This window comes from Lathyrus oleraceus, chromosome 4, assembly GCF_024323335.1.
Source record: "Lathyrus oleraceus cultivar Zhongwan6 chromosome 4, CAAS_Psat_ZW6_1.0, whole genome shotgun sequence".
NCBI classification, from domain to species: domain Eukaryota; kingdom Viridiplantae; phylum Streptophyta; class Magnoliopsida; order Fabales; family Fabaceae; genus Lathyrus; species Lathyrus oleraceus.
Window position 1 is genome coordinate 3,931,962 of NC_066582.1, and position 20,881 is coordinate 3,952,842.

At 37.0% G+C, this 20,881-nt stretch overlaps 1 non-coding gene across 1 annotated transcript; it reads right to left on the minus strand.

Annotated features, from left to right (window-relative positions):
- Nucleotides 1-19,520: 19,520 nt before the first annotated feature.
- Nucleotides 19,521-19,627, minus strand: LOC127077687 (small nucleolar RNA R71). Its single transcript, XR_007787471.1, has one exon. It is a non-coding gene; the product is annotated as a small nucleolar RNA R71 (small nucleolar RNA).
- Nucleotides 19,628-20,881: the final 1,254 nt, after the last annotated feature.

Consider the following 20,881-nt stretch of genomic DNA (forward strand, 5'->3'; position numbering starts at 1 on the left):
ATCAAATCTTCAGATACGTTGATACGACTTTTAACTTTCTTTGGGATTTCTGGGGTTTTAATTTCTTCAGAGTTCTGAGTGACAGTTGCTTCTGGAGCTTTATCAGAACCTGCAAGGGTGATTTCTAAATCTGCAAAATCTTCAACTAGCTTTGACTTTTCAGGGTCAAGCTTATCATCAAATCTGACATGAATTGATTCTTCCACAATTTTGGTTTCTGTGTTGTATACTCTGTAGCCTTTAGAGCGTTCTGAGTATCCTAACATAATACCTTTCTGTGCTTTGGAATCAAACTTGTTCAGATGTTCTTTAGTGTTTAAGATAAAGCAAGAACATCCAAAAGGATGAAAATATGAAATGTTTGGTTTTCTTCCTTTACACAGTTCATAGGGAGTCTTTTCCAGAATAGGTCTTATAGAGATTCTATTCTGAATGTAACACGCTGTATTTACAGCTTCTGCCCAAAAATGCTTTGCCACATTAGTTTCATTGATCATGGTTCTGGCCATCTCTTGGAGTGTCCTATTCTTCCTCTCTACAACTCCATTTTGTTGTGGAGTTCTAGGGCAGGAGAAATCATGGGATATTCCATTAGAGTCAAATAATTCTTCAAAATCTTTGTTTTCAAATTCTCCACCATGATCACTTCTGACTCTAACAATTTTAGCATCAAATTCTTTTTGCACTTTGGAGCAGAAACTAGTGAATACAGAGTGAGACTCACTCTTGTGCTTTAGGAATTTCACCCATGTCCAGCGACTGTAATCATCAACAATGACTAGTCCATACTTCTTTCCATTGACTGATGTTGTTTTCACAGGACCAAATAAGTCAATGTGGAGAAGTTCCAGAGGCTTAGAGGTAGAAACAACATTTTTCTTTTTAAAGGATGTTTTTGAAAATTTTCCTTTCTGACATGCTTCACACAGAGCATCTGAAGAAAACTTCAGTTTAGGTAGGCCTCTGACTAACTCGAGTTTATTTAGCTGAGAAAGTTTCCTCATGCTAATGTGGCCCAAGCGTCTATGCCATATCCATTTCTCTTTGTGAACAGACATCAGACATTTAACATTTTGTTCTTTTAAATCAGAAAGATTAATTTTATAAATGTTGTTTTTCCTCTTGCCTGTGAAAAGGACAGAGCCATTGTTCTGATCAATGGCTTTACATGTTTTTTGATTAAAGATTACATCATAACCGTTATCACTTAATTGACTTATGGATAACAAGTTATGCATTAATCCTTCTACATAAAGAACATCAGATATAGAGGGAAGAGTACCATTACCAATAGTTCCGGAGCCTCTGATCCTTCCTTTCTGATCTCCTCCGAAGCCTACAAATCCAGCGTCTTTAAGTTCCAGACTTTGGAACATAGACTTTCTTCCCGTCATGTGTCGCGAGCATCCAGAGTCCAGGTACCATGACTGGTGTCTGAACTTTGCTGCATAGGATATCTGCAACATACACAATCTTATCTTTTGGTACCCAGAATCTCTTGGGTCCTTTCAGATTAGTTTTCCCAGAGTTTCTTATAACTTTGGGTTTTCTAGCATTTTTAAATTTTTGTTCTTGTGTGTGTGTGTAATGATATGAAAAGGGAGATTTAAGTTGGTCACTGGTAGAAGTTTTATCTTCCTTAGGATCATACCCAATTCCCTTTTTATTGTTCTGACTGACTCCATAAATCATGGATGCCATAATACTCCTACCTATTCCATTTTTCAGAAATTCTTGAAAGGCTTCTTCGTATTCAAAAATAATTTTATTTGAAGTTTGTGGTGCTTGAGACAACGCTTCTTCTAATTCTAAGCTTTTTCTTTTTGCTCCATCTCTTTCTAGTGTTAAAGATCTGATTGTATCTTCTCGTGCTAGAATTGTCATCTCAAGTTCACTACATTCTTCAAATTTTGCTTTAAGACAGCCTTTAATGTTTTTAAACTTTTGTTTTAATTTCTGATATGAGCTAAGAGTTTCTGACAAACAAGATTCTAGATCAGATCGAGAAAGTTCAGAAAATACCTCTTCAGATTCTTCATCTGAGCTACTCCTGGATGTGGTAGCCATAAGTGCCACATTGACCTGTTCATCAGAGTTAGATTCTGATGATCCAGATTCACTATCATCCCAGGTAGCCATCAGTCCTTTCTTTGTCCTGAAGGTATTTTTCTTGAAGCTTTCTTTTCTAGAGTTGTCTTTCTTTAGCTTGGGGCATTCATTCCTGTAATGACCTGTTTCTTTACATTCATAACAGGTAATATCTTTGTTAGATTTACCTTTTGAAGTTGATTCTGATCGATCCCCTCTGGGTCTTGGTCTTCTGAAGTTGTTGTTCCTCTTTTTCCAGAGTTGCTTAACTCTTCTGGTTAGTAGGGACAATTCTTCTTCATCATCAGAGTCTTCTGGTTCAGAGTTGTCAGCATCTTCAGTTTCTGCCTGGAGAGCTTTGGTTCTGTCAAGTTTGCGTCTTTCAGGTCTGGAATTTAATGCTACAGACTTGTTCCTTTTCTGAGGCTCATCTTCCTCTAGTTCTATCTCATGGCTTCTGAGAGAACTGACAAGTTCTTCAAGGCTAATATTGTTCAGATCCTTTGACAGCTTCAGAGCAGTAACCATAGGTCTCCATTTCTTTGGCAGACTTCTGACTATCTTTTTGACATGGTCTGCAGTTGTGTATCCTTTGTCTAGAACCTTGAGACCTGCAATCAGAGTTTGGAATCTAGAGAACATTGCCTCTATGGCTTCATCATCCTCCATTTTGAAGGCTTCATATTTCTGGATAAGCGCCAGAGCCTTTGTCTCTTTGACTTGAGAGTTTCCTTCATGAGTCATCCTTAGAGAGTCAAGTATGTCTTTGGCTGTTTCTCTGTTGGTGATCTTTTCATACTCGTTGTAAGATATATCATTTAGGAGTATGGTTCTGGCCTTGTGATGATTCTTGAAAACTCGTTTCTGATCATCTGACATCTTACTTCTGGGAACTTCAGCTCCATCCTCTGTGACAGAAGGTTTGTATCCATCTGTGACAATGTCCCAGAGTTCAGCATCATAGCCTAGAAAGAAACTTTCAATTCTATCTTTCCAGTAATCGAATTTCTCTTCATCAAAGACAGGAGCTCTTAGCATTGTAACTATCCTTTTCATTTGTGTGGGCCATAGTTTTTCTCTTTCTGGATCTCTCTACACTGTTAAGTGTTTGATTAGAAAATCAATAACAGAGCCGGAGCTCTGATACCAATTGAAGGTGAGAAAAACAAGAAAGGGGGGTTTGAATTGTTTTGAAAATAAGCGCTTTTTCAAAATGAAAATCACACAAGGATTTTATACTGGTTCGCTTATAACACAAAGCTACTCCAGTCCACCCGGCCGAGGTGATTTCGCCTTCAACAAGGACTTAATCCACTAATCTTGAAAGATTGATTACAAACAACGTCTAAGAGAAAGATCTCTTAGTCCTCTCAAGTATACAGACTATACAGAGTCACTTGAGGAAATAAACAAACAATAGATAAAAGATTTATGTAATCTAAAGTGCTTCTAAGAAAGCAAATATTACAATAGTAAGAACAAAGTGATTCACGTTATAAGCAACAGCTTCGTGAAGATTTAGAGAGCAAGAGTGTTTTCTTGAGCGTTGATGTTTCAGTATAATTTTTCCTTGTATGTGTTGTATACTGAATGTTGATTTGCAGTCCTTTATATAGATCAGTGAGGTAGTAGTTGAAACTGATGAGTAATAAAATGAATTTACGCCATAACATAAATAGCTTATGCCAGGATAACTTTCTCTCCTTGAAATGACTACTTACCACATATAGTACCTTCTTTATTGAAATTGGAGATTAACGTCTCTTTCTGTATTAGGAAATCCATTTGCAAAACTTTACTTGACTTTAACGTTACTCTTTCATAATTAGCAATTCCATGATCAGAGTCTTCATGTTTCTGGAGATCTTGGAATCTGCTATCTAGCTTCTGATGTTGATCTTTTGAGTTTTGATGATTTCTTCAGATAGCGCCAAGAGCTTCTGAAGTTTGACATACTGTTGTTCAGAATCAAAACTTCTAGAGCGTACTTCTTGTTTAGATGCTTCTGATACTTTGATAATTTGTATCTGATCTGGTTCTGTATCTGATGACGTCATCAGATTTCTTCCTTCTTTCTTTAGAACCCTGCACACTTAGAAACTTTTCGTTAGGGTGCCATTTTTGGTTTCATCCTTTGTTATCATCAAAATCAAGGAATCTGTTGTAGAACAATTTTTGTTCTTACATAAAGCTCCTTCGAAATACTCCATCAAAACTTCACCTTGAAGCTTAAATGGAGTAGAGCTTAGCCACATAATCATCTTCAATCTTTGTGAATTCACATCACTCTCTGGTTTCGATTTCACTCTACTCTCCCTCAACTCTCATCAATGTCACACGCGCAACATACAATCGCAGTACTAGATCAAAGCCTACAGACTAAAAGAAAAGAAGAAGAAGAAAAAGGATATCAAAGAAGATCAAAGTCGTTGCAATTGCCTGGAGTTCTCGCTTCTGCTTCATCACGATTAATTTCAACAAAAACCAGGGAGAACCTCCTTCTTGTAGGTAAGCTCTCTTGTATCCATTTGTGTCAATTTAACTTTCCGTTATGTGGGGTTCAACCAGAGGAATCAAAACACTAACATATTAGGCTTTGATTCCTCCATCATAGCATTTAAAATTTTGAATTCGTGGATTAGGGTTCATAGATGTTTAGTTTCGGTTTGAGAGTTGTAGGAAGAAACAGAAGAAGAGGACGATTGATTGTGGAAGAGGGAGACATTGCAAACATTTTAGTCTATGATTTGTAAGGTTTGGATCTCCATCGCCGCCGGAGGCAATTTTTGGCACGACAAAGTCTTTGGCTTGGCTGAAGAGATGAGTGCGTCAGATAGTGAATGAGATGGAGTGAATCAAACTGAACACCGACCTCCCTCTCAGTTTTGGCTGTGTATTTGGGCCTTGGCCCAATGAATTACTACCCGCACCTTTGTTTTTCACGTACACCCCTCTGTTTGTTATCTTGGCCAACAACATCTTCATTGGGCTTTTCAAGCCCAATTGCATTACCAATTACTGGTTGCACATATTGATGCAAATCACACCTTCTACATCTTTTGTTTATTATCTCTTTCTTTCTTTAAAAACTTTGTGTTGATTTTAGTTGTTTTTCTTAATACATGTTAATAATTGTTTATTTTATTTCATTTTTCTTAGGATTTGAGAAATACCTTAAAATAAATAATATAATTAGATTTAGATTTTAATTGTTTTTCATTTAATCCATGCTTTAAAAATGAATAATAAAAATCACAACCACTAGTTAAGTTTTGTTTTCCCTTTAAAGTCTTTTTTAGAAGTTAATAAGAGTGTTCACCTTAAATTTAAAATTAGAAGTATGATACTTTGATTTCCTTAGCATTTAGGTTTATACATATTTGTGCCTTACTTTGCAACTGGATTTTAACCTTGATTGATTAAGTCGATCAAAGTCTCCTTTGATAAACTAAATCATTTGACATGTGCCTTTTCCCCCAATCTATTCAAGTGATCAAAAGTATTTTGATCACTTGATAAGACCAGTCCCTTGTACTAGAGTTGCATTGGATCTTTCAAGACGAACCACTCAAGACTTCATTCAAGTTAACACAAGTCAGACAAGACATTGCAGACATATTAGAGACTTGATTATTGTTCAAGCAAAATAAAGGTTCTTCTTCAACACTCGTCAGTCATGATGAGAATTGTGCGCCACAAGCTTTAAGCAGCATAGAAGTGAGGTTGAATCAAATTATTCGCCTCTGTTCAAAGGCTTTAGTGCAATTTGAATCAAATGATTGTCAAGTCTTCTTTTCCATTGACAATACATCAACACTGCCTTCAACATTGCAACAATCTTCATCAACAATACACTTGGATCAAACACTCTCTCTTTGACACCCACGCATTCTTTGGGTTGATCACCTCATGGTTAAGCACCCATCTCTGAATCAATACTTCATGCATTTCCCTATGGAGTTTCACACTCTAGCAACCTTCATGCATTGCCTTGTGGAGCTTCATACTCTGGAACCCTTTTCTTTTATGTTGCCTTGTGGAGCTTCATGCTTTGGAAAACCCTTTTATTTTATTTTTTCTCTGTGGAGTTTCATACTCTGGAAAACTTCCACGCATTTCCCTGTGGAGCCTCATGTTGTCGAAAACTTCCATGCATTGCCATGTGAAGCCTCATGCTCTAGTAACCTTAATATCTTGCCCTGTGTGTTAGAAAAATATTTGGTTATGCATTTATACCTTGATTTTTGATGATAACAATATTGTATTTGTGTGAGAATAATTTTGGTACCCTAATGGTTTGTTATTGTGTAGCTTTAACAACCAGTTCCGATTCTGAATATATGATGTGCAACATCATCACTTTCTAATCTATGTGTTCTAAATCCGCTTCTACTCAAGTTATTAGAAGTTTTGAAAGACGTCAATATTGTTGCTGCAGTGTTCTTTCTGCTTTTGAGCTATTTCACTCATTAGAAGGTTCTGAGGGAACACTATGTTGCTGTTGCAATGTTCTCTCAGTTCGTGCTTCTTGACGAGACTCTGATAACCAAACTTCTGAAGAACAGCAAGCTTCTAAAATTATGTTATTAAGCTGAAGGTTTTGAAGATCTCAAGCCAGAAGATTGAAGTTATTAAGGTTTTGACTGAGTATTCTGAACACTCTGAAGATTCTGAAGATATTGAAGACCTTAAGCCAGACTACTAAGGCTGTCAAGGTTCTGACCCAAGGTTCTGAAGTTTCTGAATTCAGCTCTATATTTCTTCATTTCATGCTTCATCAACTTTCATCAGAAGCCAATGAATTTGAAGATAATATCAAAATGGGAATGTGATCAAATAGTACATGGTACAAAACGAACAACCTTTCCACTACCTAATTTCATGGACAAGGACAGTACTATACATCACACCTGTCACTGCTTTTGTGGGCGAAAGGACATACGCAATATCATTCCTTTCCCATCCAACAGTGAATAGCCACTCAAATGAGTTTTCCCTATTTTGACCTCCAACAGTCCTATGCTCATACTATATAAGCAAGACTTGGAGACTTGAAGAAAAACTCTACCTGTATATTTTTGACATGTTATTTTCTTTGTGAAAAGCTATCATTCTTTTGTATATAATTTTTCTTTAAGTGTTTGCTATTCATTTTTGTAAAATCAACTTTTGTAGAAGCATATTGTAACACACAAAATATTCTTCAAACTATTTGTTTGAGTCCTTAAGGAGGTTATCCTTATGTGAGTCCTTAAGGAGACTAAGGTTTAGTTGGATCCTTGAGAAGACAAAGAAGGTTATTCTTTGTGTTTGTTGTAATCTGTTGATTATAATGGATTAAGTCCTTGTGTATAAGGAAAAATCACCTTGGCGGGTGGACTGGATTAGCTTTGAGTTCAAGCGAACCAGGATAAAAATACTTGTGTTTTTATCTCTTTGTTATTAACTTGTTATTAGTGTTTTTATGTTGGAAAAAGCTTTTTCTTGTAAAACCCTATTCAAACCCCCATTTCTTGTGTTTTTCACACCTTCAATTGGCATAAGAGCTCGGTCCTAATTGTGATAAAAGTTTTATCAACACCTCACAATGCTCAATATCGATCCAGTTGTGTGAGAAACAATGGCTGATGCTAACATTGTTAATAATGATAGAGATCAGTATAGTGTAAAACCACCTATTTTTAATGGTGAGAAATTTGACTATTGGAAAGAAAGAATAGAAAGTTTCTTTCTTGGTTACGACGTTAACCTCTTGGATCTTGTAGTCAATGGCTACGTTCACCCAGTAAATGCTGAAGGAAATACTTTAGCAAGAAGTTCCACGTTTGATCAATAGAAGAAAGACTTCAAAAATCATCATAAGGCCAAAACCATATTGCTTAATGATATCTCTTATACGAAGTATGAGAAGATAACAAATATAGATTTTGCCAAATCCATCTTTGACTCTCTGAGGATGACTCGTGAGGGAAATGCTCAAGTAAAGGAGACAAAGGCCTTGGCCTTAATCCAGAAATATGAGGCTTTAAAAATGGAAGATGATGAAAAAGTTGAGACTATGTTCTCAAGGTTTCAGATGCTTGTCGCAAGAAAATTACAAGTCTTCCCAAAGGGTATTCTACAGTTGATCACGTCAAGAAAATTATCAGAAGTATTCCCAAAAAGTGGAGACCTATGGTAACTGCCTTGAAGTTGGCAAAGGATCTCAACAACACCAGTATTGAAGAACTTCTTAGTTCTTTAAGAAGTCATGAGATTGAGCTAGAAGAAGATGGACCTCGGAAGCGAGGTAAATCTGTTGGTCTAAAATCCAAGCCTGGGAAGACAAGAGCCTATCAAGATGAGGAAGAATCAGAAGGATCTGATGAAGACACAGATGATGATGATGAGTTGTCTCTAATCTCAAAGAGAGTCAACAGACTCTGGAAACACATGAAAAGAGGTCAAGGGAAGTTCAAGGGAGTCAGAAGGACTGTTGGTCGCTTCGATTCTTCATCTGGACAAAAGAAGCAAGGTTCCGGAAAAGAAGTTATCTACTTCGAGTGCAAGGAGTCAGGCCACTACAAAAATGATTGTCCTAAGCTGAAGAAAGACAGAAGGCCTAAGAAGAACTTCTCCAAAGTCAAGAAGCGACTGATGGCCACTTGGGATGGCTTAGAATTTGAAGAATAAGATTCTGATGAAGAAAAAGACAATGTTGCATTAATGGAAACCATAGAGGATCCCACAAGATCTGAAGAATCAAAAGACAAGGTACTATCAGAACCAAAATCAGACTCCGACTCTGAAGAGACATCCTTAATATCTCAGTTGAAACACCAATCATGGTACCTGGATAATGGATGCTCACGACACATGACGGGCCAAACGTCTATGTTCCAAGATTTGGAACTTAATCCTAGAGGCTTTGTGGGTCTCGGAGGAAACTAGAAAGGAAAGAGCATTGGCTCTGGAACCATTGGTAACAGTAAACTTCCCTCCATTACTAATGTTTTTTAGTTGATAGTCTGGTGCATAACCTTTTGTCTATTAGCCAGCTTAGTGACAATGGTTGTGTATCCTATTTAATAAGGTTGTATGTCATAAAGATGGTATAATCCTATTTAACAGAAACAGGAAGAACAACATTTATAAAATTAGACTTTCTTATCTTGACGATCAAAATGTAAAGTGTCTAATGTCTATTAATGAGGAGCAATGGGTCTGGCATAAACGTTTGAGCCATGTTAGCATGAGAAGGATTTCTCATCTAAATAAGCTTGAATTAGTCAGAGGTCTACCCAGACTGAAGTTCGCTTCAGATGTTCTTTGTGAAGCATGTCAGAAAGGCAAGTTTTCTAAAACTTCTTTCGAAGCTAAAACTGTTGTTTTTACCTCTAGACTATTAGAACTTCTGCATATTGATTTGTTTGGACCAATGAAAACTGCTTCTATCAATGGAAAGAAGTATACATTAGTCATTGTTGATAACTATAGTCGTTGGACATGGGTAGAGTTTTTGAAACACAAGGATGAGTCACATTTTGTGTTTCTACCTTCTGCTCACTAATGTAAATAGAAATGAATTGCAAAATAGTCAAAGTCATCAATGATCATGATGGCGAATTTGAAAACCTTTTTGATTCAAATGGTATTTCCCATGATTTCACCTGTCCTAGAACTCCACAACAAAATAGAGTTGTAGAAAGGAAGAATAGGACTTTGCAAGAAATGGTTTGCACCATGATCAAAGAAACTGATATGGCTAAGCATTTCTGGAAAGAAGCTATTAACACAGCATGTTACATTAAGAAATGATATTTATACGATCTATTATGGGTAAGACTCCTTATGAATTGTGGAAGAACAAAAAGCCCAACATTTCTTACTTTCATCGTTTTGGATGTGAATGTTTTATGTTAAACACTAAAGAGAATCTTGGCAAGTTTGAGTCTAAAGCACATAAATGTTTACTGTTAGGATATTCTGAATGCTCTAGAGGCTATAGAAGCTTTAACACAGAAACATGAATTGTTGAGGATTCAATTCATGTTATATTCAATTATAAGCTTGACCTTGAAAAGTCAAAGCTAGTTGAGAAATTTGCAGATCTAAAGATCAATCTTTCAGAATTCAAAGACTTTGTCTCTAGAGATAAAGACTCAGAAGGAGAAGCCAAAGATTTTGAATAAACGACTCAACCAGAAGCAATAGCTGATCTAACTCATCAGAAGAAGAGCAAATCAAGAACTTCTCATTTTGAAGAATTGATTTTGGGAGACAAGAATGCTCCAGTCAGAACTAGATCTTCATTCAAATTTTATGAAGAGACTCTTCTAGGTTTGGTGTCCCTGATAGAACCCACATCAATTGCTGAAGCTCTTCTAGATAATGAATGGATTTTGGCTATGGAAGAAGAACTAAATCAATTCACCAGAAACAATGTTCGGGATCTTGTTCAGAAACCAAAAGGTTTCCATGTCATTGGAACCAGATAGGTCTTCAGAAACAAGTTGAATGAGAAAGGAGAAGTTGTCTGAAATAAAGGTCGATTGGTAACACAAGGTTATAGTCAGCAAGAAGGTATAAATTATACATAAACCTTTGATCTAGTTGTCAGGTTAGAGTTTATTTGTCTTTTAATTTCTTTTGCAGTCAATCATGACATCATCCTTTATCAGGTGGATGTTAAGAATGCATTCCTGAATGGATATATTTCTGAAGAAGTATATGTGCATCAACCCCCTGTTTTTAAAAGTTCTCAAAATCCTTTTTAAACTGAAAAATATTTGTATGGTCTGAAGCAAGCTCCCAGAGCTTGGTATGATAGACGTAACAACTTTCTTTTGGAAAATGATTTTACTAGAGGGAAAGTTGACACAACTCTCTTTTGCAAAACCTCAAGAACTACATTCTGGTTATGCAAATTTATGTTGATGATATTATTTTTGGTTCTGCTAATACGTAGTTGTGCAAGGATTTTTCTAAGTTTATGCAGACAAAATTTGAAATGAGTTTGATGGGAGAACTTAAGTTATTTTTGGGAATCCAGATTGATCAAAGATCAGAAGGCACGTATATTCATAAAAGCAAATACACAAAGGAACTTCTGAAAAAAATTCAATTTATTAGAATGCAAGCAAGCAAAGACTCCAATGCGTCCTACATGTATTCTGGAGAAAGAAGAGGTAAGCAGTAAGGTAAATCAGAAATTATTCATAGGTATGATAGGTTCTCTTTTATATCTAACTGCTTCTAAACCTGATATCTTATTCAGTGTCTACTTATGTGCTCGCTTCCAATCAGATCCTAGGGAAACTCACTTAACCGATGTTAAGAGAATCTTTAGGTATCTGAAAGGTACTACTAATCTTGGTTTATTTTATAGAAAATCAAGTGAGTATAAATTAGTAGGCTATTGTGACGCTGATAATGCTGGAGACAGAATTGAAAGAAAAAGTACTTTTGGAAGTTGCCAATTTCTGGGAGATAACTTGATCTCATGGTCCAACAAGAGACAATCAACAATTGCGCTCTCAATAGCCGAAGTTGAATACATTGTAGCTTCTGGATGCAACACTCAAATACTCTGGATAAAGAGTCAACTGAAATATTTTCAAATATCTGGGAGTAATATTCCTATTCTCTGTGATAATACTTCTGTTATTTGTTTATCTAAGAACCCTATCTTGCATTCTAGGGCTAAGCATATTGAAATAAAACAACACTTTTTATGTGACTATGTTCAAAAGAGAATTTTTCACTTAAAATTTGTTGATACAGACCATCAATGGGCTGATATCTTTACAAAACCACTTGCTGAAGATAGATTCGTGTTCATTGTGAAAAACCTATTTATGAAATTATGTCCAGAATGAAAAGTGTATTTCAGAATGTCAAAGTCTTCAGAACTCTGGATTAGATTATGAGAATTTTATTCTTTCTGACTCTGAAACATGAGATTTCTGAAGTAAGGAAGCTTTCATGAATCAAAAAGGTTCTGATCAGAAGCAATCTTATCAATTTGTCTTCATGATTCTGAATAGTCGCCACATTAAATGGTTGTCTTGTCGTTTGATTTCATGTGGTTCTTAGTGGCGACATTTGTCCCACTTTCTAAGCATGCGTGATGAAGGCGTGACACATTGGGTTTAGCAATTCTTGGAATTAGGTTTAAACTCTTACGCTTCCGCATATGTTAGCGTATTCCCTTTTTGTCATCATTGCAAATTTTTCTATATAAACCCACTTCACTCACATTTTCACACTACACGCACATTACTCCCACACTTTCAATTTTCAACCTAAAAACAACCCTTTTCTCTCTGCAACTGTTCTTCATCTTCATCTTCTTCAAATGGATGATCAACAACAATAATCTTCAAGCTCTTCAAAAGAAACTGAAAGTAACATCATTTTGGAAGGGATTCCAGAGTTAACCCTCATACTCCAGTAAATGAGTTAATGGTGTTATGTGAAACCATTGTTGATTTCAAAAAACGGAAGGAAAACAGTTTTGATTTCACTGAAACTTTGGATATTCAAGGCTGGACAACTTTCTTCGAGAGACTCACAGACCCAATTTACCCTATGTTAGTGAAGCAGTTTTGGGTTCATGCAACTGATGGGAAGGAAACTATCACTTCCTAGGTCATGAATAGGAAAATTTCCATTATTAAGAAGTCAATAACTGATCTCATTGCTCTTTATGGTAAAGGGAAAAGGATTCACAATGCTAAGATCACCACTAAGAGAGAAGCTGTCATCTCTCCTATTATCTTCAACGAAGAAACCAACTTTGTTGATGAAAAAGGTCCTAGTGCTAAGGACTTAACAAGGAACCTAAGAGTTTGGTTCAAGATTATTTTGGGTTGTATTCACCACAGGCCAAGTACAAATAGTTCTGACTACATAAACACATGTCAGAAATTCATGTTATTCTTTCTGGAGAAGGGTGTCAAGCTGAGACTTCCTTCAATTATGTTTAAGTTAATGAGGGATTCTATCGGAGAATCTAGAATTGGTGGCTCTTCCAAGAAGACAAAGAGCAAATTCATTCCCAACGGAAGATTAATTTCTGATATTCTTGTGGAAAATGGTTTTGTGGATGACCTTCTGGTCAGTGGTATGATAGAAAAGCTGGTGAAGGATGTTGGAAAAGTCTTATGGGGGAAGAATCTGAAGAGTATGGGTCTCATCTCCAGAATTCAAAGGCCAAATTACATTTTCTCCAAGGATGATACCTGTGGTACTAGGAATCCCATTGACGACTATCCACTCTTCACCAAGATTGATCCTCCACAGGTTTTGATGGCTTATTTAGAAAGTTGTCTGAAGGATGGACTTAAACCTTTGGTGGATCCTTTTAATCTTCCAAAAACTTTCCCTGATGTTCATGGGAAAAGAAAGAAGGAATTCATAGACGAAGGATCATCTACGGCTCGTAATAAGAAGAAGATTGATATCTTTCAGAATGAAGATGAGGTGCCTCTAAGTGAGCGCCAAAAGGCAATGATTCTAAAGGATACTTCAGGAGTAGTCCCATCTTCTTCAAGAGATTCTCATATAACATCTAGTAAGCTTCCTTCTGATAGCACTCATTTTGATTTTGATTCAATTTCTTCTGAAAGGATCTTACCAATCCCTCATCCATCTCAATCCACTATTTCTGAACCAATCCCACTTCCACCACCAGAATCAACTTTTATAAATCCCATCATAGAAACTCCTATTATCGAAACACCTATCACATAAACTCCTTTAGTTTATGCTCCTTTGTTAGAACAATAACATATTCCACCACCATCATCTCCTCCACAGTTACAAAATTCACCCATCTCACCACCAAATATTAATGCTCCCCAACCAAAAAATCCAAATATAACAACTCCTAGAACATCTCCCTCTAGAGTTTCTGACGGACACGTTTCTGATATAACTCCTGAAGGAATGTTCAATTTCGAACCATAACCCCTTTCACCTGAATCACCCCCCATTATTTTACCATCAAATATGTCTGTATATGGTCTTGACTTTGATGAGTCCATAATCAATCTTACAGTCAAATACCCCAAACAATCAACAAAATCCTCCCCTAACTTTGGTAAGGTTTTGAGGAATTCGGAATCTGAATCTAAAAGTTGTTTGCATGAACCAATGACTATCAGTCGTTCTTCAACATTCCTGCTGCGAGTGATTCAACATGGGAAGCTTACAAAAGCTGGATGAACTCCATGATTTCTAAGATGGAGGATATTGGGTATACTCTTGCTTAGAGTAAATTTCATTCTGGGTTTATTCCCTTAATGGAACCCTGTAAGCTAAGAAATTCCCAACTCTGCCTTCCTGCTCCAAAAATCAAGGAAGCAACTCCAGAGGCTATGGAAGAAGAAACTGCTCAAGAATTAGAGATTGTTTAGCACATTGAGTCTACTCCGGAAGCTATTGCTACTTATGAACCTCAAGATTATGCTATGGATGAAACTGATACTCAAATGGTTGTCTCAGAAGCTTCTGCCTCTCAACCTATCCTCGTTTCTCTTCTGAGGACTATCGAGGAAATCAAGGCAGACAATGCCAAGGTCAATGAGCGTCTGGATAAGCAAGATCTCATGTTTCAACTAATTCTTTTAAGGCTTCCTCTTCCTCCTTCACCACATCCCCAGAACCCTTAGTTTTATTTTTAATTTCTTGAATTTATTTCTTGTTTTGTTGTACCTTGCACTGCCTTTTGGCACATTTCAAAGAAAGTTATTTTGTTTCTCTTACTTTATTTTTGTCATTTATCTTTTTGGTTGATGACAAAGGGGGAGAAAACATAATGTTCTAAAGGGGAAGAATTAGAGTTTATTTCGATATCTAATTTCCTTAATTAAAAACCCAAACATTGATTAATGTTTCTGCTAACAACTACTTCGAAAAGAGTTTGTTAAGTGTTTTGCAAGGTTATTTCTCAAGAATCAGAATGGTTCTGAATTTGTTATTTTTGATAAGAGAGTTTTTCTTATAGAGTAATCTAACTTGAAAAGTCAATATTCAAATAACAAAACTTTCTCCTTTAAAAGCTTCTGAAGTGAAGCCTATCAGAATGATGATGTTATCAACCAGTGCTCTGGACAACATCAACTAACTTCTAAAGATAAACCAGACTCTGACTGAATATTCACTCTGGTACTTCAAAAATCTTAATCAGAAAAGTGTTCTTTCATGCTGATGTTATCTTTTTAAGATTATACATCTTAGGGTGAGCTTTGTGCTTCTAAAAGATGTATCCTTCTGTGGTAACCCTGTACAAAATTGTTCATCAAAATACATGTTTTGTCATCATAAAAAAGGGGGAGATTTTTAGAACAAGATTTGGTTCTGGATTTATACCTTGAGTTTTGATGATAAAAATATTGTATTTGTGAGAGCAATTTTGGTACCCTAATGATTTATTATTGTGTAGCTTTAACAACCAATTCTAGTTCTGAATATATGATGTGCAACATAATCAGTTTCTGATCTATGTGTTCTAAATCTGCTTCTGCGCAAGTTATTAGAAGTTATGAAAGACGTCCATATTGCTGCTGCAATGTTCTTTATACTTCTGAGCTATTTCACTCATTAGAAGCTTCTGAGGAGACATTATGTTGCTTCTGCAATGTTCTCTCAGTTCGTGCTTCTGGACAAGACCCTGAAAACCAAACTTCTGAAGAACGACAAGCTTCTGAAGTTGTGTTATGAAGCTGAAGATTCTGAAGATCTAAAGCCATCCGATTGAAATTATCAAGGTTTTGACTGAGGATTTTGAAGACTCTGAAGATTTTGAATAGGCATGGCAACATAATCCGTACCCGCGGGTACCCACCCGAACCCGCCCCGAAGTTGACGGGGAAAACCCGCTTTGACTGGGTTTGGGTTTTCCCCGGTTATAAAGTATGGGGACGGGTCGGGTAATGGGGACACTAGTACCCGTCCCGAACCCGCCCCATTTATTTTATTATGTACACTATTATTTATTTTTGATGATTTAGAATATTAAATAAGTGGCCAATATTTTAATATTTTGATTTCTATTAATTATTTAATATATTTAAATGTATGTACGGAATTTTTTTAGATTGTTTTATTTTATTATTTGTAATGTAGTTTAATTTTTTTAAAGTAAATATTTATATTAAAAAATTGATTTTACTAAATGGATGGTGGCGGGGCGGGGATACCCGAACCTGTTTGGGACGGGTTTGGGTTTTAACTCTCCATCCCCGTTTGGGATGGGTTTGGGTTTTAATTCTCCATCCCCGTTTGGGTTTGGGGCGGGGAACGGGGATTGTTTGGGGATTCGAGTTTGGGTTTTGGGGGAGGTAAAAACCGTCCCCGACCCGCCCCATTGCCATGCCTAAATTCTGAAGATACTGAAGACCTCAAGCCAGACTACTGACGTTGTCAAGGTTCTGAGCCAAGGTTCTGAAGTTTCTGAATCCAGCTCTCTATTTCTTCATTTCATGCTTCATCAACTTTCATCAAAAGCCAATGAATTTGAAGATAAGATCAAAATGGGAACATGATCAAATAGTACATGGTATAAAACGAACAACATTTCCACTACCGAATTTCGTGGTCAAGGACAGTACTATACATCATACTTGTCAGTGCTTTTGTGGGCGAAAGGACGTACGCAGTATCACTCCTTCCCATCCAACAATGGACAGTCGCTCAAATGAGCTTTCCCCATTTTCCCTCCAACGGTCTTATGCTCATACTACATAAGCAAGACTTCGAGACTTGAAGAAAAACTACCTGTTACGAAAATATTTTTGACAAGTTATTTTCTTTGTGAAAAGCTATCATTCTTTTGTATACAGTTTTTCTTTAAATGTTTGCTATTCTTTTGTATACGCAAGGGGATGGTATTAACACCCCTCACGTCTGTTGTATTCAACGAGAACCTTTTAATTTAATTTGCGATTTGAGTGTTAGCTAATGTTATTTGTTTTCTTCGAGTGATAAAGAGATTGAAAAGAGAGATGGATGGAAACCTCAAAAAGGGGGAAAAGGGAGGTTTTTTATTAGTGTTCTCGCGAAGATCTAGCAATCTCCTGCCTAAGTATACTTAATGTGGAATAAGGAAATAAGAGCACTCGTAGTTCGGGGAACTATAGTTTACTGGTGTCTTTTAATGAACAACTATTTAGATCGTAATCTAAAGGCTAAACATTGGCTGGTCTACTTGATAACGCGAAAACACATCAGATAATTGCCTTGATTTACACTCAAACATCATACCATTTTAACTAATACTCCGATTATTCCGCAAGTATTTGAGTTGTTTTTGCAGGTATTCAAATCTCCAAGCATTCATAAGCAAAATGAAGAAAATGAAGAAAAAGGAGAAGAAACAGATGGGAAAGCACAACAAAAAGCAGAAAATAGGTAATGCAGAATTTGTTGATGTGACGACCGTCACAGATTCATGACGCTCGTCAGGACCCAGACTGTGACGACCGTCACAGGCCCATGACGAGTGTCACGCGGCCACAGTGTGCGCTTTGAAACAGTCAATCACAGGCACCCAAACGTGCCTAAATTTCCTCCAACAACTTATTCCCACAGATTCCTCATTCAAAACCAAGTCTTCCTTGAATATCTCAACCACGAAGACCTAAAGGAGCACTATATAAAGGACCAAAATGGGAAAAATTGGGGACGCCTACATTCACACTTACGCTCTGCAATTTAGTTTTACAGCTTTCTAGCTTTTAGTATTTTCTTTTCAGCAACCTTGTTTCCGTTGCCTTATTTTATTCGCCATTCTTTTTAGAATTCCGTTTTTCCCTTTTCCTTCAGTTTTCCAGTTAGCCATAGTAGTAGTTTCCTACACTGGGGAACTACTACACTTTGTTTAATTTTAGTAAGTAATTTGTATTGAAGAAGCAAAGCCTACCGACTTGTGGAGGACTGCTCAAGTACTCCGAGATTTACTATGCTCTGTTACTTTGATCTCCAGGTTTTTATTGAATTATTATTATTATTGCCCAATTACTATTATAAGCATGTTTGCCGCAATGTTGATCTGTTTATGCTCTGTGTTTTCCTTATTTAACATGTTCGGCTAAATTACCGGTATCGGTATGTAGCAATTTAATTTGATGGGATTTAATAATAATCGGTGAAAACCCTTTTTCTCAAACAATCTTTTAGGCTAAGGTTTTTAATTTGAATTTAATTAACTTTATCACAAAAGCGTGAAAAGCTATTTAATACGGTTTTGCCACAAGAGTGGGAAATTAACTAAGGTGAGAACCAACAATCGCGGGAGCGTGAGGCTCAAGCTGGATAGTAAAAATTAGGCATTGAGTTTAAAAACAGCGAGAGCACTTTAAAAGAAATTAGAACTTATTTATTTTCAAAAAGTAATTTTAACTTCAAATGGGACAGCGAGAGCGTACATTCTGACTTAAAGCTATAGGCCGAATCAACAACCACGAGAGTGTGAGATAAAGCTTTTTAAATAAATATTTTCTACTGAGAGACATTTGACATTTAAACTATTCACCGGTGACTTATCAAATCCATGACAATTAATGCGCTGCATACTGATTCCTTCCATCAATTAATTCTTAAAACTAAATCCCCCTTAGATTTACTATTTTAATCTCAAACTTCTACTAATAATCTCCCTTAGCTAAACATAGTGACGTTAGTAACACTAGTTCGACCATAGGTCCCTGTGCGATCGATATCTTTTAAAACTAAAGCGATTGGACTGTGCACTTGCAGTCAAGTACCCGATAGACTATATTTTATATATAGTCAGACGAAGCATCAAGTTTTTGGCGCCGTTGCCAAGGACCTGTTTTAGTCGAATAGTGCGATTCTTTCGTTGCACGGTATAGACTAAGGTAAAAATAAAAACTAATCTTCTCTCCCTTCTTTCCCTGATTGTATGCCAAGTACTCGCTAACAAGGCGATAACTTAGCACCACCAATCCCAGAATTAGAGCGTTTCTTATACGTGAGACGCCGAATACACGAATATCAACAAAAGTACGATATTCCCGATATTTTCTCTCCTCCTAAACCAGAAGAAAAACCAAACATGGTTGCAGAAGGACCACAGAATCGTCCTCTTAAATTCTACGCTACCCCGTCTCAACAGCATTGTTGCCCCCGCTATAAATCAAAATTATTTCGAGCTGAAACCCTCAATATTATCAGCCGTCCAACAACATCAATTTGCTGGAAATCCTACGGACGATCCTAATGAACACCTGACCAATTTTGTGCAGTACACAGATACTGTAAAGGCGAATGGTATATCTCAAGATGCGATAAGACTGCGCCTCTTTCCTTTCTCACTAAGAGACAGAGCTTGGGCTGGGTTGCAATCCTTGCCATCCAACTCTGTTACGACATGGGAAGAACTGAAAAACGTTTTCTTATCCCAATATTTTCCGCCGAGCAAAACTACTATGCTGAGAGCTCAAATCAATGGATTCAAGCAAAAAGGTGTGGAATCTCTCTACGAAGCGTGGGAGAGATACAAGGACATGATGAGGATATGTCCACATCACGGTCTCGAAGATTGGGTGATCATTCACACATTTTACAATGGGCTTTTGTATAACACAAGACTTACAATAGACGCTGCCGCGGGCGGTGCACTTATGGATAAGCCATACACCGAAGCCTATCAACTCATTGAAAACATGGCCCAAAACCATTGCCAATGGGAAGGTGAAAGAACTCCAGTGGAAAAGTCCCATACGAAGGGTGGAATGTACGAAATCAGTAGCCTTGACCATGTTCATGCAAAGGTAGATGCCCTTGTTAAAAAATTAGATAACTTGACCATACCACCCACAACCACCGTGTCTGCAGTAACTCCAAACTGTGAGTTATGTGGAAACCCTGGACACACTGCACAAGAATGTCAAATATTAGCAGGAGTCCCAACCGATCAAGTAAATTACACACAAGGAAATCCCTATTCGAATACCTACAACCCAGGTTGGAAAAACCATCATAATTTCTCGTATAAGAATAACAATGCCCTGTATGCATCTGGCCAAGCACCAACTGTTCCGCCTGGATATCAAAAGCCAGCTAATAATGCTCCTAACATGCCTAGGAAGTCAAATCTCGAATTGATGATGGAAAGCTTCATAGCTACCCAAGCTCAGACAAACAAGGACTTCTTGAACCAAAACATACATACTAGCGAGCAACTTAAACAACTAGGAAATAAAGTAGACACCTTAGCCACCCACAATAAAATGCTTGAAACACAGATTTCACAAGTGGCTCAACATCAAGCATCTACAGCCGCTCCAGCTGGAACATTTCCTGGACAACCGCAACCTAATCCAAAAGGACATGCAAATGCCGTTATACTGAGGAGGGGAAAAGAAGTAGACAGACCCGTAGGTCCAAGACTCCAAAACCCTGCCATTTACCAAAAACCAGATAAAACCTCAACTGAGCAGGTGAATGAACCAAAGGAAACAGTACATAATACCCAAGAGGCCGAAGAGAAAGAAAAACCTTATGTGCCTTCACCTCCTTATAAACCACCCATTCCGTATCCTCAAAGACTCAAAAGTAACTGCGAGTCAATTTAGGAAATTTGTTGAACTTCTGAAGCAATTAAACATTATGATACCCTTTACAGAAGCCATCACACAAATGCCCTCCTATGCCAAATTTCTTAAGGAAATCCTATCCAATAAGAAAAAGATTAAGGATATCGAAACAGTTACACTTACTGCTTGTGTCATTGGAAAATTCTTCATAGACAAAGCTCTATGCGATCTAGGAGCCAACATTAGTGTAA